General features: G+C 51.3%; 23 non-coding genes across 23 annotated transcripts; 8 read left to right on the forward strand and 15 right to left on the reverse strand.

Annotated features, from left to right (window-relative positions):
• Positions 1-464: 464 nt before the first annotated feature.
• Positions 465-535, reverse strand: trnag-gcc (transfer RNA glycine (anticodon GCC)). Its single transcript has one exon. It is a non-coding gene; the product is annotated as a tRNA-Gly (tRNA).
• Positions 536-657: 122 nt separating this feature from the next.
• trnae-cuc (transfer RNA glutamic acid (anticodon CUC)) lies at positions 658-729 on the forward strand. Its single transcript has one exon. It is a non-coding gene; the product is annotated as a tRNA-Glu (tRNA).
• A 1185-nt stretch (positions 730-1914) lies between these two features.
• On the reverse strand, positions 1915-1987 carry trnam-cau (transfer RNA methionine (anticodon CAU)). Its single transcript has one exon. It is a non-coding gene; the product is annotated as a tRNA-Met (tRNA).
• A 601-nt stretch (positions 1988-2588) lies between these two features.
• On the reverse strand, positions 2589-2659 carry trnag-gcc (transfer RNA glycine (anticodon GCC)). The gene has a single exon. It is a non-coding gene; the product is annotated as a tRNA-Gly (tRNA).
• A 122-nt stretch (positions 2660-2781) lies between these two features.
• Positions 2782-2853, forward strand: trnae-cuc (transfer RNA glutamic acid (anticodon CUC)). Its single transcript has one exon. It is a non-coding gene; the product is annotated as a tRNA-Glu (tRNA).
• A 1183-nt stretch (positions 2854-4036) lies between these two features.
• trnam-cau (transfer RNA methionine (anticodon CAU)) lies at positions 4037-4109 on the reverse strand. The gene has a single exon. It is a non-coding gene; the product is annotated as a tRNA-Met (tRNA).
• Positions 4110-4710: 601 nt separating this feature from the next.
• trnag-gcc (transfer RNA glycine (anticodon GCC)) lies at positions 4711-4781 on the reverse strand. Its single transcript has one exon. It is a non-coding gene; the product is annotated as a tRNA-Gly (tRNA).
• A 122-nt stretch (positions 4782-4903) lies between these two features.
• Positions 4904-4975, forward strand: trnae-cuc (transfer RNA glutamic acid (anticodon CUC)). Its single transcript has one exon. It is a non-coding gene; the product is annotated as a tRNA-Glu (tRNA).
• A 1182-nt stretch (positions 4976-6157) lies between these two features.
• On the reverse strand, positions 6158-6230 carry trnam-cau (transfer RNA methionine (anticodon CAU)). Its single transcript has one exon. It is a non-coding gene; the product is annotated as a tRNA-Met (tRNA).
• Positions 6231-6831: 601 nt separating this feature from the next.
• Positions 6832-6902, reverse strand: trnag-gcc (transfer RNA glycine (anticodon GCC)). The gene has a single exon. It is a non-coding gene; the product is annotated as a tRNA-Gly (tRNA).
• A 122-nt stretch (positions 6903-7024) lies between these two features.
• trnae-cuc (transfer RNA glutamic acid (anticodon CUC)) lies at positions 7025-7096 on the forward strand. The gene has a single exon. It is a non-coding gene; the product is annotated as a tRNA-Glu (tRNA).
• A 1185-nt stretch (positions 7097-8281) lies between these two features.
• Positions 8282-8354, reverse strand: trnam-cau (transfer RNA methionine (anticodon CAU)). Its single transcript has one exon. It is a non-coding gene; the product is annotated as a tRNA-Met (tRNA).
• Positions 8355-8955: 601 nt separating this feature from the next.
• trnag-gcc (transfer RNA glycine (anticodon GCC)) lies at positions 8956-9026 on the reverse strand. Its single transcript has one exon. It is a non-coding gene; the product is annotated as a tRNA-Gly (tRNA).
• A 122-nt stretch (positions 9027-9148) lies between these two features.
• On the forward strand, positions 9149-9220 carry trnae-cuc (transfer RNA glutamic acid (anticodon CUC)). Its single transcript has one exon. It is a non-coding gene; the product is annotated as a tRNA-Glu (tRNA).
• A 1185-nt stretch (positions 9221-10405) lies between these two features.
• Positions 10406-10478, reverse strand: trnam-cau (transfer RNA methionine (anticodon CAU)). Its single transcript has one exon. It is a non-coding gene; the product is annotated as a tRNA-Met (tRNA).
• A 601-nt stretch (positions 10479-11079) lies between these two features.
• Positions 11080-11150, reverse strand: trnag-gcc (transfer RNA glycine (anticodon GCC)). Its single transcript has one exon. It is a non-coding gene; the product is annotated as a tRNA-Gly (tRNA).
• A 122-nt stretch (positions 11151-11272) lies between these two features.
• Positions 11273-11344, forward strand: trnae-cuc (transfer RNA glutamic acid (anticodon CUC)). The gene has a single exon. It is a non-coding gene; the product is annotated as a tRNA-Glu (tRNA).
• Positions 11345-12529: 1185 nt separating this feature from the next.
• Positions 12530-12602, reverse strand: trnam-cau (transfer RNA methionine (anticodon CAU)). The gene has a single exon. It is a non-coding gene; the product is annotated as a tRNA-Met (tRNA).
• A 601-nt stretch (positions 12603-13203) lies between these two features.
• On the reverse strand, positions 13204-13274 carry trnag-gcc (transfer RNA glycine (anticodon GCC)). The gene has a single exon. It is a non-coding gene; the product is annotated as a tRNA-Gly (tRNA).
• A 122-nt stretch (positions 13275-13396) lies between these two features.
• On the forward strand, positions 13397-13468 carry trnae-cuc (transfer RNA glutamic acid (anticodon CUC)). The gene has a single exon. It is a non-coding gene; the product is annotated as a tRNA-Glu (tRNA).
• A 1185-nt stretch (positions 13469-14653) lies between these two features.
• trnam-cau (transfer RNA methionine (anticodon CAU)) lies at positions 14654-14726 on the reverse strand. Its single transcript has one exon. It is a non-coding gene; the product is annotated as a tRNA-Met (tRNA).
• Positions 14727-15327: 601 nt separating this feature from the next.
• trnag-gcc (transfer RNA glycine (anticodon GCC)) lies at positions 15328-15398 on the reverse strand. Its single transcript has one exon. It is a non-coding gene; the product is annotated as a tRNA-Gly (tRNA).
• Positions 15399-15520: 122 nt separating this feature from the next.
• trnae-cuc (transfer RNA glutamic acid (anticodon CUC)) lies at positions 15521-15592 on the forward strand. The gene has a single exon. It is a non-coding gene; the product is annotated as a tRNA-Glu (tRNA).
• The last annotated feature ends 152 nt before the right edge of the window (positions 15593-15744 follow it).

The following is a 15744-nucleotide window of genomic DNA, read 5'->3' on the forward strand; positions in this document are numbered from 1 at the left end:
AAACGGTGTTTTGACCCAGCTCCGGCTTACCTGAAAGGGACAAGCGGTAGACAATGGATGGGTTGCCTTTGCCATGTACTGTGTATCAAGCGAGGCTCAAGACACCATCTTCCCCCAAAACGGACCATTCTTCTTTTGTCTCGTAGTGCCGTCTTAAGTTAAATTCCTTAATTACAGCCACATTAGCTCCACTAATAAGACACACGGGTTTACCAGCAATGTCTGTAAACATATATTCAGTCACCCACTGGCGCTGGCAGGCGACAATTCTAAGTCTGCCAATTGTCCCGCCGAATTCGCGCCACTGTCCAAAGTCTCCTCTCAACAACATCTTGACTTAATGCAGATACGATGTCCAACCCAAGTTTGGTTTGCACAGGCTTCTTGTTCCAAATCTTGATGCCGTCTGGCCGTGACCGAGAACAAACTTAATGCCCCCCAAGACCCCACGCATAAAGGAACCGTGCATTGGCCGGGAATCGAACCCGGGTCTCCCGCGTGGCAGGCGAGAATTCTACCACTGAACCACCAATGCTCACACACGTGGCAGTTTTCTCAACGAATTCGCGCCATTGCCCAAGCGCTCCTCTCGAGGCGCAGCGGAAAATGTAGCCCGATACACCCACGCGTCACTCATCAAGACACCTCTGTGGCAGCTCCCTGATGGTCTAGTGGTCAGGATTCGGCGCTCTCACCGCCGCGGCCCGGGTTCGATTCCCGGTCAGGGAAACTGTGTTTTGCCCCACCTCCGCCTTACCCGAAAGGGACAAGCGGTAGACAATGGATGGGTTGCCTTTGCCACGTACTGTGTATCAAGAGAGCCTCAAGGCACCATCTCCCCCCAAAACGGACCATTCCTTGAAGCCGTCAACAAATGAAGCAGAGTTGCCAGTTCTTCAAGCCCAGGATGAGCTGCCGTCTTGGAGGTGAAGGGTGTGACAGGACATCCAAAAAATGTGTGGCCGAACTGCGCATCAAAACATGCCTCCCGTGAGGATAGAGCTCAACACCGCCAGTTTTCGAGACTTGCGCATGGCAGGCGACAATTCTACCGCTGAGCTAACAACCCTTGCATGTCCGCCAATTGTCCCGCTGAATTCGCGCTACTGTCCAAACTCTCCTCTCCAGACGCTTAAAATGGATGCACAAACTCTGCCACGTACTGCGCATCAAAGCACATCGCTTGCGTGAGGCTACAAGTCACTACCTTCTGATTTCGTGATTCACATGTGGCAGGCGACAGTTCTACCGCTCAGCCACCAGCCCTTACAAGTCTGCCAATTGTCTCGTCGAATTCGCGCCACTCTCCAAAGTCTACTCTCAACAACATCTTGACTTAATGCCGATACGATGTCCAACCCAAGTTTGGTTTGCATAGACTTCTTGTTCCAACTTAACAGTCAGGCAAGAATGACTTCAAATTATCCCTCTCCATGGACCCTGTTGGCAAAGGAACTCCAGGCAACCTCCAGAGACTCAGCTCGGGAGCTGCTGATAACCAATTATCAGCCCTTGTTCATCCGCTTCCAATGCAAAGACATGCCTAACCCTACCTGGACAAAGTGTCCTAGAAGAAATAACAGGTAGGAGTCATTTGGGAGCCAACGTGTGGTGCCCCGCAATTCTGACCTGAGAAAAGAAAGAGGAATTGTGGTGAAAGTTGGATGAAGTGGTTTCAGAGGGCCGGCACACATCCATAGGGGAGGATCGCCTGCCACGTGTGAGTCTTGAAATCAAACAGATGGGAAGGCTTTCCACGCTCAATGGCAGAATGATTTGGATTGATCCCTGTTCTAGATCTCGCATCGGAGGAGGCTGAAAATCCACTACAAAGGAGTGGTTCTAAGGCTCCAGCGTCCTCGAAATGGGTAGAAGAGGTACAAAATGGATGGACCAACTCTGTACCAAAACACCTGCCTCGTGTGAGGCTCGAACTCACGACCTTCAGATTATGAGACTGACGCGCTGCCTACTGCGCCAACGAGGCTGACAGGGAACCTGAAAATGGACGATTTCTCGAAGCTGCACAGAAATGAAATTCAGCTTGGACAAACAAAGGTGAGTCCCCAGGTATTTAAGCCCTGAACGGGTTTTGGAGGTGAAGAGTGCCACAGGAGATCCTAAAAACGGTGTTTTGACCCAGCTCCGGCTTACCTGAAAGGGACAAGCGGTAGACAATGGATGGGTTGCCTTTGCCACGTACTGTGTATCAAGCGAGGCTCAAGACACCATCTTCCCCCAAAACGGACCATTCTTCTTTTGTCTCGTAGTGCCGTCTTAAGTTAAATTCCTTAATTACAGCCACATTAGCTCCACTAATAAGACACACGGGTTTACCAGCAATGTCTGTAAACATATATTCAGTCACCCACTGGCGCTGGCAGGCGACAATTCTAAGTCTGCCAATTGTCCCGCCGAATTCGCGCCACTGTCCAAAGTCTCCTCTCAACAACATCTTGACTTAATGCAGATACGATGTCCAACCCAAGTTTGGTTTGCACAGGCTTCTTGTTCCAAATCTTGATGCCGTCTGGCCGTGACCGAGAACAAACTTAATGCCCCCCAAGACCCCACGCATAAAGGAACCGTGCATTGGCCGGGAATCGAACCCGGGTCTCCCGCGTGGCAGGCGAGAATTCTACCACTGAACCACCAATGCTCACACACGTGGCAGTTTTCTCAACGAATTCGCGCCATTGCCCAAGCGCTCCTCTCGAGGCGCAGCGGAAAATGTAGCCCGATACACCCACGCGTCACTCATCAAGACACCTCTGTGGCAGCTCCCTGATGGTCTAGTGGTCAGGATTCGGCGCTCTCACCGCCGCGGCCCGGGTTCGATTCCCGGTCAGGGAAACTGTGTTTTGCCCCACCTCCGCCTTACCCGAAAGGGACAAGCGGTAGACAATGGATGGGTTGCCTTTGCCACGTACTGTGTATCAAGAGAGCCTCAAGGCACCATCTCCCCCCAAAACGGACCATTCCTTGAAGCCGTCAACAAATGAAGCAGAGTTGCCAGTTCTTCAAGCCCAGGATGAGCTGCCGTCTTGGAGGTGAAGGGTGTGACAGGACATCCAAAAAATGTGTGGCCGAACTGCGCATCTAAACATGCCTCCCGTGAGGATAGAGCTCAACACCGCCAGTTTTCGAGACTTGCGCATGGCAGGCGAATTCTACCGCTGAGCTAACAACCCTTGCATGTCCGCCAATTGTCCCGCTGAATTCGCGCTACTGTCCAAACTCTCCTCTCCAGACGCTTAAAATGGATGCACAAACTCTGCCACGTACTGCGCATCAAAGCACATCGCTTGCGTGAGGCTACAAGTCACTACCTTCTGATTTCGTGATTCACATGTGGCAGGCGACAGTTCTACCGCTCAGCCACCAGCCCTTACAAGTCTGCCAATTGTCTCGTCGAATTCGCGCCACTCTCCAAAGTCTACTCTCAACAACATCTTGACTTAATGCAGATACGATGTCCAACCCAAGTTTGGTTTGCATAGACTTCTTGTTCCAACTTAACAGTCAGGCAAGAATGACTTCAAATTATCCCTCTCCATGGACCCTGTTGGCAAAGGAACTCCAGGCAACCTCCAGAGACTCAGCTCGGGAGCTGCTGATAACCAATTATCAGCCCTTGTTCATCCGCTTCCAATGCAAAGACATGCCTAACCCTACCTGGACAAAGTGTCCTAGAAGAAATAACAGGTAGGAGTCATTTGGGAGCCAACGTGTGGTGCCCCGCAATTCTGACCTGAGAAAAGAAAGAGGAATTGTGGTGAAAGTTGGATGAAGTGGTTTCAGAGGGCCGGCACACATCCATAGGGGAGGATCGCCTGCCACGTGTGAGTCTTGAAATCAAACAGATGGGAAGGCTTTCCACGCTCAATGGCAGAATGATTTGGATTGATCCCTGTTCTAGATCTCGCATCGGAGGAGGCTGAAAATCCACTACAAAGGAGTGGTTCTAAGGCTCCAGCGTCCTCGAAATGGGTAGAAGAGGTACAAAATGGATGGACCAACTCTGTACCAAAACACCTGCCTCGTGTGAGGCTCGAACTCACGACCTTCAGATTATGAGACTGACGCGCTGCCTACTGCGCCAACGAGGCTGACAGGGAACCTGAAAATGGACGATTTCTCGAAGCTGCACAGAAATGAAATTCAGCTTGGACAAACAAAGGTGAGTCCCCAGGTATTTAAGCCCTGAACGGGTTTTGGAGGTGAAGAGTGCCACAGGAGATCCTAAAAACGGTGTTTTGACCCAGCTCCGGCTTACCTGAAAGGGACAAGCGGTAGACAATGGATGGGTTGCCTTTGCCACGTACTGTGTATCAAGCGAGGCTCAAGACACCATCTTCCCCCAAAACGGACCATTCTTCTTTTGTCTCGTAGTGCCGTCTTAAGTTAAATTCCTTAATTACAGCCACATTAGCTCCACTAATAAGACACACGGGTTTACCAGCAATGTCTGTAAACATATATTCAGTCACCCACTGGCGCTGGCAGGCGACAATTCTAAGTCTGCCAATTGTCCCGCCGAATTCGCGCCACTGTCCAAAGTCTCCTCTCAACAACATCTTGACTTAATGCAGATACGATGTCCAACCCAAGTTTGGTTTGCACAGGCTTCTTGTTCCAAATCTTGATGCCGTCTGGCCGTGACCGAGAACAAACTTAATGCCCCCCAAGACCCCACGCATAAAGGAACCGTGCATTGGCCGGGAATCGAACCCGGGTCTCCCGCGTGGCAGGCGAGAATTCTACCACTGAACCACCAATGCTCACACACGTGGCAGTTTTCTCAACGAATTCGCGCCATTGCCCAAGCGCTCCTCTCGAGGCGCAGCGGAAAATGTAGCCCGATACACCCACGCGTCACTCATCAAGACACCTCTGTGGCAGCTCCCTGATGGTCTAGTGGTCAGGATTCGGCGCTCTCACCGCCGCGGCCCGGGTTCGATTCCCGGTCAGGGAAACTGTGTTTTGCCCCACCTCCGCCTTACCCGAAAGGGACAAGCGGTAGACAATGGATGGGTTGCCTTTGCCACGTACTGTGTATCAAGAGAGCCTCAAGGCACCATCTCCCCCCAAAACGGACCATTCCTTGAAGCCGTCAACAAATGAAGCAGAGTTGCCAGTTCTTCAAGCCCAGGATGAGCTGCCGTCTTGGAGGTGAAGGGTGTGACAGGACATCCAAAAAATGTGTGGCCGAACTGCGCATCAAAACATGCCTCCCGTGAGGATAGAGCTCAACACCGCCAGTTTTCGAGACTTGCGCATGGCAGCGCATTCTACCGCTGAGCTAACAACCCTTGCATGTCCGCCAATTGTCCCGCTGAATTCGCGCTACTGTCCAAACTCTCCTCTCCAGACGCTTAAAATGGATGCACAAACTCTGCCACGTACTGCGCATCAAAGCACATCGCTTGCGTGAGGCTACAAGTCACTACCTTCTGATTTCGTGATTCACATGTGGCAGGCGACAGTTCTACCGCTCAGCCACCAGCCCTTACAAGTCTGCCAATTGTCTCGTCGAATTCGCGCCACTCTCCAAAGTCTACTCTCAACAACATCTTGACTTAATGCCGATACGATGTCCAACCCAAGTTTGGTTTGCATAGACTTCTTGTTCCAACTTAACAGTCAGGCAAGAATGACTTCAAATTATCCCTCTCCATGGACCCTGTTGGCAAAGGAACTCCAGGCAACCTCCAGAGACTCAGCTCGGGAGCTGCTGATAACCAATTATCAGCCCTTGTTCATCCGCTTCCAATGCAAAGACATGCCTAACCCTACCTGGACAAAGTGTCCTAGAAGAAATAACAGGTAGGAGTCATTTGGGAGCCAACGTGTGGTGCCCCGCAATTCTGACCTGAGAAAAGAAAGAGGAATTGTGGTGAAAGTTGGATGAAGTGGTTTCAGAGGGCCGGCACACATCCATAGGGGAGGATCGCCTGCCACGTGTGAGTCTTGAAATCAAACAGATGGGAAGGCTTTCCACGCTCAATGGCAGAATGATTTGGATTGATCCCTGTTCTAGATCTCGCATCGGAGGAGGCTGAAAATCCACTACAAAGGAGTGGTTCTAAGGCTCCAGCGTCCTCGAAATGGGTAGAAGAGGTACAAAATGGATGGACCAACTCTGTACCAAAACACCTGCCTCGTGTGAGGCTCGAACTCACGACCTTCAGATTATGAGACTGACGCGCTGCCTACTGCGCCAACGAGGCTGACAGGGAACCTGAAAATGGACGATTTCTCGAAGCTGCACAGAAATGAAATTCAGCTTGGACAAACAAAGGTGAGTCCCCAGGTATTTAAGCCCTGAACGGGTTTTGGAGGTGAAGAGTGCCACAGGAGATCCTAAAAACGGTGTTTTGACCCAGCTCCGGCTTACCTGAAAGGGACAAGCGGTAGACAATGGATGGGTTGCCTTTGCCACGTACTGTGTATCAAGCGAGGCTCAAGACACCATCTTCCCCCAAAACGGACCATTCTTCTTTTGTCTCGTAGTGCCGTCTTAAGTTAAATTCCTTAATTACAGCCACATTAGCTCCACTAATAAGACACACGGGTTTACCAGCAATGTCTGTAAACATATATTCAGTCACCCACTGGCGCTGGCAGGCGACAATTCTAAGTCTGCCAATTGTCCCGCCGAATTCGCGCCACTGTCCAAAGTCTCCTCTCAACAACATCTTGACTTAATGCAGATACGATGTCCAACCCAAGTTTGGTTTGCACAGGCTTCTTGTTCCAAATCTTGATGCCGTCTGGCCGTGACCGAGAACAAACTTAATGCCCCCCAAGACCCCACGCATAAAGGAACCGTGCATTGGCCGGGAATCGAACCCGGGTCTCCCGCGTGGCAGGCGAGAATTCTACCACTGAACCACCAATGCTCACACACGTGGCAGTTTTCTCAACGAATTCGCGCCATTGCCCAAGCGCTCCTCTCGAGGCGCAGCGGAAAATGTAGCCCGATACACCCACGCGTCACTCATCAAGACACCTCTGTGGCAGCTCCCTGATGGTCTAGTGGTCAGGATTCGGCGCTCTCACCGCCGCGGCCCGGGTTCGATTCCCGGTCAGGGAAACTGTGTTTTGCCCCACCTCCGCCTTACCCGAAAGGGACAAGCGGTAGACAATGGATGGGTTGCCTTTGCCACGTACTGTGTATCAAGAGAGCCTCAAGGCACCATCTCCCCCCAAAACGGACCATTCCTTGAAGCCGTCAACAAATGAAGCAGAGTTGCCAGTTCTTCAAGCCCAGGATGAGCTGCCGTCTTGGAGGTGAAGGGTGTGACAGGACATCCAAAAAATGTGTGGCCGAACTGCGCATCTAAACATGCCTCCCGTGAGGATAGAGCTCAACACCGCCAGTTTTCGAGACTTGCGCATGGCAGGCGACAATTCTACCGCTGAGCTAACAACCCTTGCATGTCCGCCAATTGTCCCGCTGAATTCGCGCTACTGTCCAAACTCTCCTCTCCAGACGCTTAAAATGGATGCACAAACTCTGCCACGTACTGCGCATCAAAGCACATCGCTTGCGTGAGGCTACAAGTCACTACCTTCTGATTTCGTGATTCACATGTGGCAGGCGACAGTTCTACCGCTCAGCCACCAGCCCTTACAAGTCTGCCAATTGTCTCGTCGAATTCGCGCCACTCTCCAAAGTCTACTCTCAACAACATCTTGACTTAATGCAGATACGATGTCCAACCCAAGTTTGGTTTGCATAGACTTCTTGTTCCAACTTAACAGTCAGGCAAGAATGACTTCAAATTATCCCTCTCCATGGACCCTGTTGGCAAAGGAACTCCAGGCAACCTCCAGAGACTCAGCTCGGGAGCTGCTGATAACCAATTATCAGCCCTTGTTCATCCGCTTCCAATGCAAAGACATGCCTAACCCTACCTGGACAAAGTGTCCTAGAAGAAATAACAGGTAGGAGTCATTTGGGAGCCAACGTGTGGTGCCCCGCAATTCTGACCTGAGAAAAGAAAGAGGAATTGTGGTGAAAGTTGGATGAAGTGGTTTCAGAGGGCCGGCACACATCCATAGGGGAGGATCGCCTGCCACGTGTGAGTCTTGAAATCAAACAGATGGGAAGGCTTTCCACGCTCAATGGCAGAATGATTTGGATTGATCCCTGTTCTAGATCTCGCATCGGAGGAGGCTGAAAATCCACTACAAAGGAGTGGTTCTAAGGCTCCAGCGTCCTCGAAATGGGTAGATTGTAATTATACTTGAGACAGTTCAGGTGTTTGCTAACACCTGCCTCGTGTGAGGCTCGAACTCACGACCTTCAGATTATGAGACTGACGCGCTGCCTACTGCGCCAACGAGGCTGACAGGGAACCTGAAAATGGACGATTTCTCGAAGCTGCACAGAAATGAAATTCAGCTTGGACAAACAAAGGTGAGTCCCCAGGTATTTAAGCCCTGAACGGGTTTTGGAGGTGAAGAGTGCCACAGGAGATCCTAAAAACGGTGTTTTGACCCAGCTCCGGCTTACCTGAAAGGGACAAGCGGTAGACAATGGATGGGTTGCCTTTGCCACGTACTGTGTATCAAGCGAGGCTCAAGACACCATCTTCCCCCAAAACGGACCATTCTTCTTTTGTCTCGTAGTGCCGTCTTAAGTTAAATTCCTTAATTACAGCCACATTAGCTCCACTAATAAGACACACGGGTTTACCAGCAATGTCTGTAAACATATATTCAGTCACCCACTGGCGCTGGCAGGCGACAATTCTAAGTCTGCCAATTGTCCCGCCGAATTCGCGCCACTGTCCAAAGTCTCCTCTCAACAACATCTTGACTTAATGCAGATACGATGTCCAACCCAAGTTTGGTTTGCACAGGCTTCTTGTTCCAAATCTTGATGCCGTCTGGCCGTGACCGAGAACAAACTTAATGCCCCCCAAGACCCCACGCATAAAGGAACCGTGCATTGGCCGGGAATCGAACCCGGGTCTCCCGCGTGGCAGGCGAGAATTCTACCACTGAACCACCAATGCTCACACACGTGGCAGTTTTCTCAACGAATTCGCGCCATTGCCCAAGCGCTCCTCTCGAGGCGCAGCGGAAAATGTAGCCCGATACACCCACGCGTCACTCATCAAGACACCTCTGTGGCAGCTCCCTGATGGTCTAGTGGTCAGGATTCGGCGCTCTCACCGCCGCGGCCCGGGTTCGATTCCCGGTCAGGGAAACTGTGTTTTGCCCCACCTCCGCCTTACCCGAAAGGGACAAGCGGTAGACAATGGATGGGTTGCCTTTGCCACGTACTGTGTATCAAGAGAGCCTCAAGGCACCATCTCCCCCCAAAACGGACCATTCCTTGAAGCCGTCAACAAATGAAGCAGAGTTGCCAGTTCTTCAAGCCCAGGATGAGCTGCCGTCTTGGAGGTGAAGGGTGTGACAGGACATCCAAAAAATGTGTGGCCGAACTGCGCATCAAAACATGCCTCCCGTGAGGATAGAGCTCAACACCGCCAGTTTTCGAGACTTGCGCATGGCAGGCGACAATTCTACCGCTGAGCTAACAACCCTTGCATGTCCGCCAATTGTCCCGCTGAATTCGCGCTACTGTCCAAACTCTCCTCTCCAGACGCTTAAAATGGATGCACAAACTCTGCCACGTACTGCGCATCAAAGCACATCGCTTGCGTGAGGCTACAAGTCACTACCTTCTGATTTCGTGATTCACATGTGGCAGGCGACAGTTCTACCGCTCAGCCACCAGCCCTTACAAGTCTGCCAATTGTCTCGTCGAATTCGCGCCACTCTCCAAAGTCTACTCTCAACAACATCTTGACTTAATGCCGATACGATGTCCAACCCAAGTTTGGTTTGCATAGACTTCTTGTTCCAACTTAACAGTCAGGCAAGAATGACTTCAAATTATCCCTCTCCATGGACCCTGTTGGCAAAGGAACTCCAGGCAACCTCCAGAGACTCAGCTCGGGAGCTGCTGATAACCAATTATCAGCCCTTGTTCATCCGCTTCCAATGCAAAGACATGCCTAACCCTACCTGGACAAAGTGTCCTAGAAGAAATAACAGGTAGGAGTCATTTGGGAGCCAACGTGTGGTGCCCCGCAATTCTGACCTGAGAAAAGAAAGAGGAATTGTGGTGAAAGTTGGATGAAGTGGTTTCAGAGGGCCGGCACACATCCATAGGGGAGGATCGCCTGCCACGTGTGAGTCTTGAAATCAAACAGATGGGAAGGCTTTCCACGCTCAATGGCAGAATGATTTGGATTGATCCCTGTTCTAGATCTCGCATCGGAGGAGGCTGAAAATCCACTACAAAGGAGTGGTTCTAAGGCTCCAGCGTCCTCGAAATGGGTAGAAGAGGTACAAAATGGATGGACCAACTCTGTACCAAAACACCTGCCTCGTGTGAGGCTCGAACTCACGACCTTCAGATTATGAGACTGACGCGCTGCCTACTGCGCCAACGAGGCTGACAGGGAACCTGAAAATGGACGATTTCTCGAAGCTGCACAGAAATGAAATTCAGCTTGGACAAACAAAGGTGAGTCCCCAGGTATTTAAGCCCTGAACGGGTTTTGGAGGTGAAGAGTGCCACAGGAGATCCTAAAAACGGTGTTTTGACCCAGCTCCGGCTTACCTGAAAGGGACAAGCGGTAGACAATGGATGGGTTGCCTTTGCCACGTACTGTGTATCAAGCGAGGCTCAAGACACCATCTTCCCCCAAAACGGACCATTCTTCTTTTGTCTCGTAGTGCCGTCTTAAGTTAAATTCCTTAATTACAGCCACATTAGCTCCACTAATAAGACACACGGGTTTACCAGCAATGTCTGTAAACATATATTCAGTCACCCACTGGCGCTGGCAGGCGACAATTCTAAGTCTGCCAATTGTCCCGCCGAATTCGCGCCACTGTCCAAAGTCTCCTCTCAACAACATCTTGACTTAATGCAGATACGATGTCCAACCCAAGTTTGGTTTGCACAGGCTTCTTGTTCCAAATCTTGATGCCGTCTGGCCGTGACCGAGAACAAACTTAATGCCCCCCAAGACCCCACGCATAAAGGAACCGTGCATTGGCCGGGAATCGAACCCGGGTCTCCCGCGTGGCAGGCGAGAATTCTACCACTGAACCACCAATGCTCACACACGTGGCAGTTTTCTCAACGAATTCGCGCCATTGCCCAAGCGCTCCTCTCGAGGCGCAGCGGAAAATGTAGCCCGATACACCCACGCGTCACTCATCAAGACACCTCTGTGGCAGCTCCCTGATGGTCTAGTGGTCAGGATTCGGCGCTCTCACCGCCGCGGCCCGGGTTCGATTCCCGGTCAGGGAAACTGTGTTTTGCCCCACCTCCGCCTTACCCGAAAGGGACAAGCGGTAGACAATGGATGGGTTGCCTTTGCCACGTACTGTGTATCAAGAGAGCCTCAAGGCACCATCTCCCCCCAAAACGGACCATTCCTTGAAGCCGTCAACAAATGAAGCAGAGTTGCCAGTTCTTCAAGCCCAGGATGAGCTGCCGTCTTGGAGGTGAAGGGTGTGACAGGACATCCAAAAAATGTGTGGCCGAACTGCGCATCAAAACATGCCTCCCGTGAGGATAGAGCTCAACACCGCCAGTTTTCGAGACTTGCGCATGGCAGGCGACAATTCTACCGCTGAGCTAACAACCCTTGCATGTCCGCCAATTGTCCCGCTGAATTCGCGCTACTGTCCAAACTCTCCTCTCCAGACGCTTAAAATGGATGCACAAACTCTGCCACGTACTGCGCATCAAAGCACATCGCTTGCGTGAGGCTACAAGTCACTACCTTCTGATTTCGTGATTCACATGTGGCAGGCGACAGTTCTACCGCTCAGCCACCAGCCCTTACAAGTCTGCCAATTGTCTCGTCGAATTCGCGCCACTCTCCAAAGTCTACTCTCAACAACATCTTGACTTAATGCCGATACGATGTCCAACCCAAGTTTGGTTTGCATAGACTTCTTGTTCCAACTTAACAGTCAGGCAAGAATGACTTCAAATTATCCCTCTCCATGGACCCTGTTGGCAAAGGAACTCCAGGCAACCTCCAGAGACTCAGCTCGGGAGCTGCTGATAACCAATTATCAGCCCTTGTTCATCCGCTTCCAATGCAAAGACATGCCTAACCCTACCTGGACAAAGTGTCCTAGAAGAAATAACAGGTAGGAGTCATTTGGGAGCCAACGTGTGGTGCCCCGCAATTCTGACCTGAGAAAAGAAAGAGGAATTGTGGTGAAAGTTGGATGAAGTGGTTTCAGAGGGCCGGCACACATCCATAGGGGAGGATCGCCTGCCACGTGTGAGTCTTGAAATCAAACAGATGGGAAGGCTTTCCACGCTCAATGGCAGAATGATTTGGATTGATCCCTGTTCTAGATCTCGCATCGGAGGAGGCTGAAAATCCACTACAAAGGAGTGGTTCTAAGGCTCCAGCGTCCTCGAAATGGGTAGAAGAGGTACAAAATGGATGGACCAACTCTGTACCAAAACACCTGCCTCGTGTGAGGCTCGAACTCACGACCTTCAGATTATGAGACTGACGCGCTGCCTACTGCGCCAACGAGGCTGACAGGGAACCTGAAAATGGACGATTTCTCGAAGCTGCACAGAAATGAAATTCAGCTTGGACAAACAAAGGTGAGTCCCCAGGTATTTAAGCCCTGAACGGGTTTTGGAGGTGAAGAGTGCCACAGGAGATCCTAAAAACGGTGTTTTGACCCAGCTCCGGCTTACCTGAAAGGGACAAGCGGTAGACAATGGATGGGTTGCCTTTGCCACGTACTGTGTATCAAGCGAGGCTCAAGACACCATCTTCCCCCAAAACGGACCATTCTTCTTTTGTCTCGTAGTGCCGTCTTAAGTTAAATTCCTTAATTACAGCCACATTAGCTCCACTAATAAGACACACGGGTTTACCAGCAATGTCTGTAAACATATATTCAGTCACCCACTGGCGCTGGCAGGCGACAATTCTAAGTCTGCCAATTGTCCCGCCGAATTCGCGCCACTGTCCAAAGTCTCCTCTCAACAACATCTTGACTTAATGCAGATACGATGTCCAACCCAAGTTTGGTTTGCACAGGCTTCTTGTTCCAAATCTTGATGCCGTCTGGCCGTGACCGAGAACAAACTTAATGCCCCCCAAGACCCCACGCATAAAGGAACCGTGCATTGGCCGGGAATCGAACCCGGGTCTCCCGCGTGGCAGGCGAGAATTCTACCACTGAACCACCAATGCTCACACACGTGGCAGTTTTCTCAACGAATTCGCGCCATTGCCCAAGCGCTCCTCTCGAGGCGCAGCGGAAAATGTAGCCCGATACACCCACGCGTCACTCATCAAGACACCTCTGTGGCAGCTCCCTGATGGTCTAGTGGTCAGGATTCGGCGCTCTCACCGCCGCGGCCCGGGTTCGATTCCCGGTCAGGGAAACTGTGTTTTGCCCCACCTCCGCCTTACCCGAAAGGGACAAGCGGTAGACAATGGATGGGTTGCCTTTGCCACGTACTGTGTATCAAGAGAGCCTCAAGGCACCATCTCCCCCCAAAACGGACCATTCCTTGAAGCCGTCAACAAATGAAGCAGAGTTGCCAGTTCTTCAAGCCCAGGATGAGCTGCCGTCTTGGAGGTGAAGGGTGTGACAGGACATCCAAAAAATGTGTGGCCGAACTGCGCATCAAAACATGCCTCCCGTGAGGATAGAGCTCAACACCGCCAGTTTTCGAGACTTGCGCATGGCAGGCGACAATTCTACCGCTGAGCTAACAACCCTTGCATGTCCGCCAATTGTCCCGCTGAATTCGCGCTACTGTCCAAACTCTCCTCTCCAGACGCTTAAAATGGATGCACAAACTCTGCCACGTACTGCGCATCAAAGCACATCGCTTGCGTGAGGCTACAAGTCACTACCTTCTGATTTCGTGATTCACATGTGGCAGGCGACAGTTCTACCGCTCAGCCACCAGCCCTTACAAGTCTGCCAATTGTCTCGTCGAATTCGCGCCACTCTCCAAAGTCTACTCTCAACAACATCTTGACTTAATGCAGATACGATGTCCAACCCAAGTTTGGTTTGCATAGACTTCTTGTTCCAACTTAACAGTCAGGCAAGAATGACTTCAAATTATCCCTCTCCATGGACCCTGTTGGCAAAGGAACTCCAGGCAACCTCCAGAGACTCAGCTCGGGAGCTGCTGATAACCAATTATCAGCCCTTGTTCATCCGCTTCCAATGCAAAGACATGCCTAACCCTACCTGGACAAAGTGTCCTAGAAGAAATAACAGGTAGGAGTCATTTGGGAGCCAACGTGTGGTGCCCCGCAATTCTGACCTGAGAAAAGAAAGAGGAATTGTGGTGAAAGTTGGATGAAGTGGTTTCAGAGGGCCGGCACACATCCATAGGGGAGGATCGCCTGCCACGTGTGAGTCTTGAAATCAAACAGATGGGAAGGCTTTCCACGCTCAATGGCAGAATGATTTGGATTGATCCCTGTTCTAGATCTCGCATCGGAGGAGGCTGAAAATCCACTACAAAGGAGTGGTTCTAAGGCTCCAGCGTCCTCGAAATGGGTAGAAGAGGTACAAAATGGATGGACCAACTCTGTACCAAAACACCTGCCTCGTGTGAGGCTCGAACTCACGACCTTCAGATTATGAGACTGACGCGCTGCCTACTGCGCCAACGAGGCTGACAGGGAACCTGAAAATGGACGATTTCTCGAAGCTGCACAGAAATGAAATTCAGCTTGGACAAACAAAGGTGAGTCCCCAGGTATTTAAGCCCTGAACGGGTTTTGGAGGTGAAGAGTGCCACAGGAGATCCTAAAAACGGTGTTTTGACCCAGCTCCGGCTTACCTGAAAGGGACAAGCGGTAGACAATGGATGGGTTGCCTTTGCCACGTACTGTGTATCAAGCGAGGCTCAAGACACCATCTTCCCCCAAAACGGACCATTCTTCTTTTGTCTCGTAGTGCCGTCTTAAGTTAAATTCCTTAATTACAGCCACATTAGCTCCACTAATAAGACACACGGGTTTACCAGCAATGTCTGTAAACATATATTCAGTCACCCACTGGCGCTGGCAGGCGACAATTCTAAGTCTGCCAATTGTCCCGCCGAATTCGCGCCACTGTCCAAAGTCTCCTCTCAACAACATCTTGACTTAATGCAGATACGATGTCCAACCCAAGTTTGGTTTGCACAGGCTTCTTGTTCCAAATCTTGATGCCGTCTGGCCGTGACCGAGAACAAACTTAATGCCCCCCAAGACCCCACGCATAAAGGAACCGTGCATTGGCCGGGAATCGAACCCGGGTCTCCCGCGTGGCAGGCGAGAATTCTACCACTGAACCACCAATGCTCACACACGTGGCAGTTTTCTCAACGAATTCGCGCCATTGCCCAAGCGCTCCTCTCGAGGCGCAGCGGAAAATGTAGCCCGATACACCCACGCGTCACTCATCAAGACACCTCTGTGGCAGCTCCCTGATGGTCTAGTGGTCAGGATTCGGCGCTCTCACCGCCGCGGCCCGGGTTCGATTCCCGGTCAGGGAAACTGTGTTTTGCCCCACCTCCGCCTTACCCGAAAGGGACAAGCGGTAGACAATGGATGGGTTGCCTTTGCCACGTACTGTGTATCAAGAGAGCCTCAAGGCACCATCTCCCCCCAAAACGGACCATTCCTTGAAGCCGTCAACAAATGAAGC

This window comes from Astatotilapia calliptera, chromosome 23 (assembly GCF_964374335.1).
Source record: "Astatotilapia calliptera chromosome 23, fAstCal68.1, whole genome shotgun sequence".
NCBI classification, from domain to species: Eukaryota; Metazoa; Chordata; class Actinopteri; order Cichliformes; family Cichlidae; genus Astatotilapia; species Astatotilapia calliptera.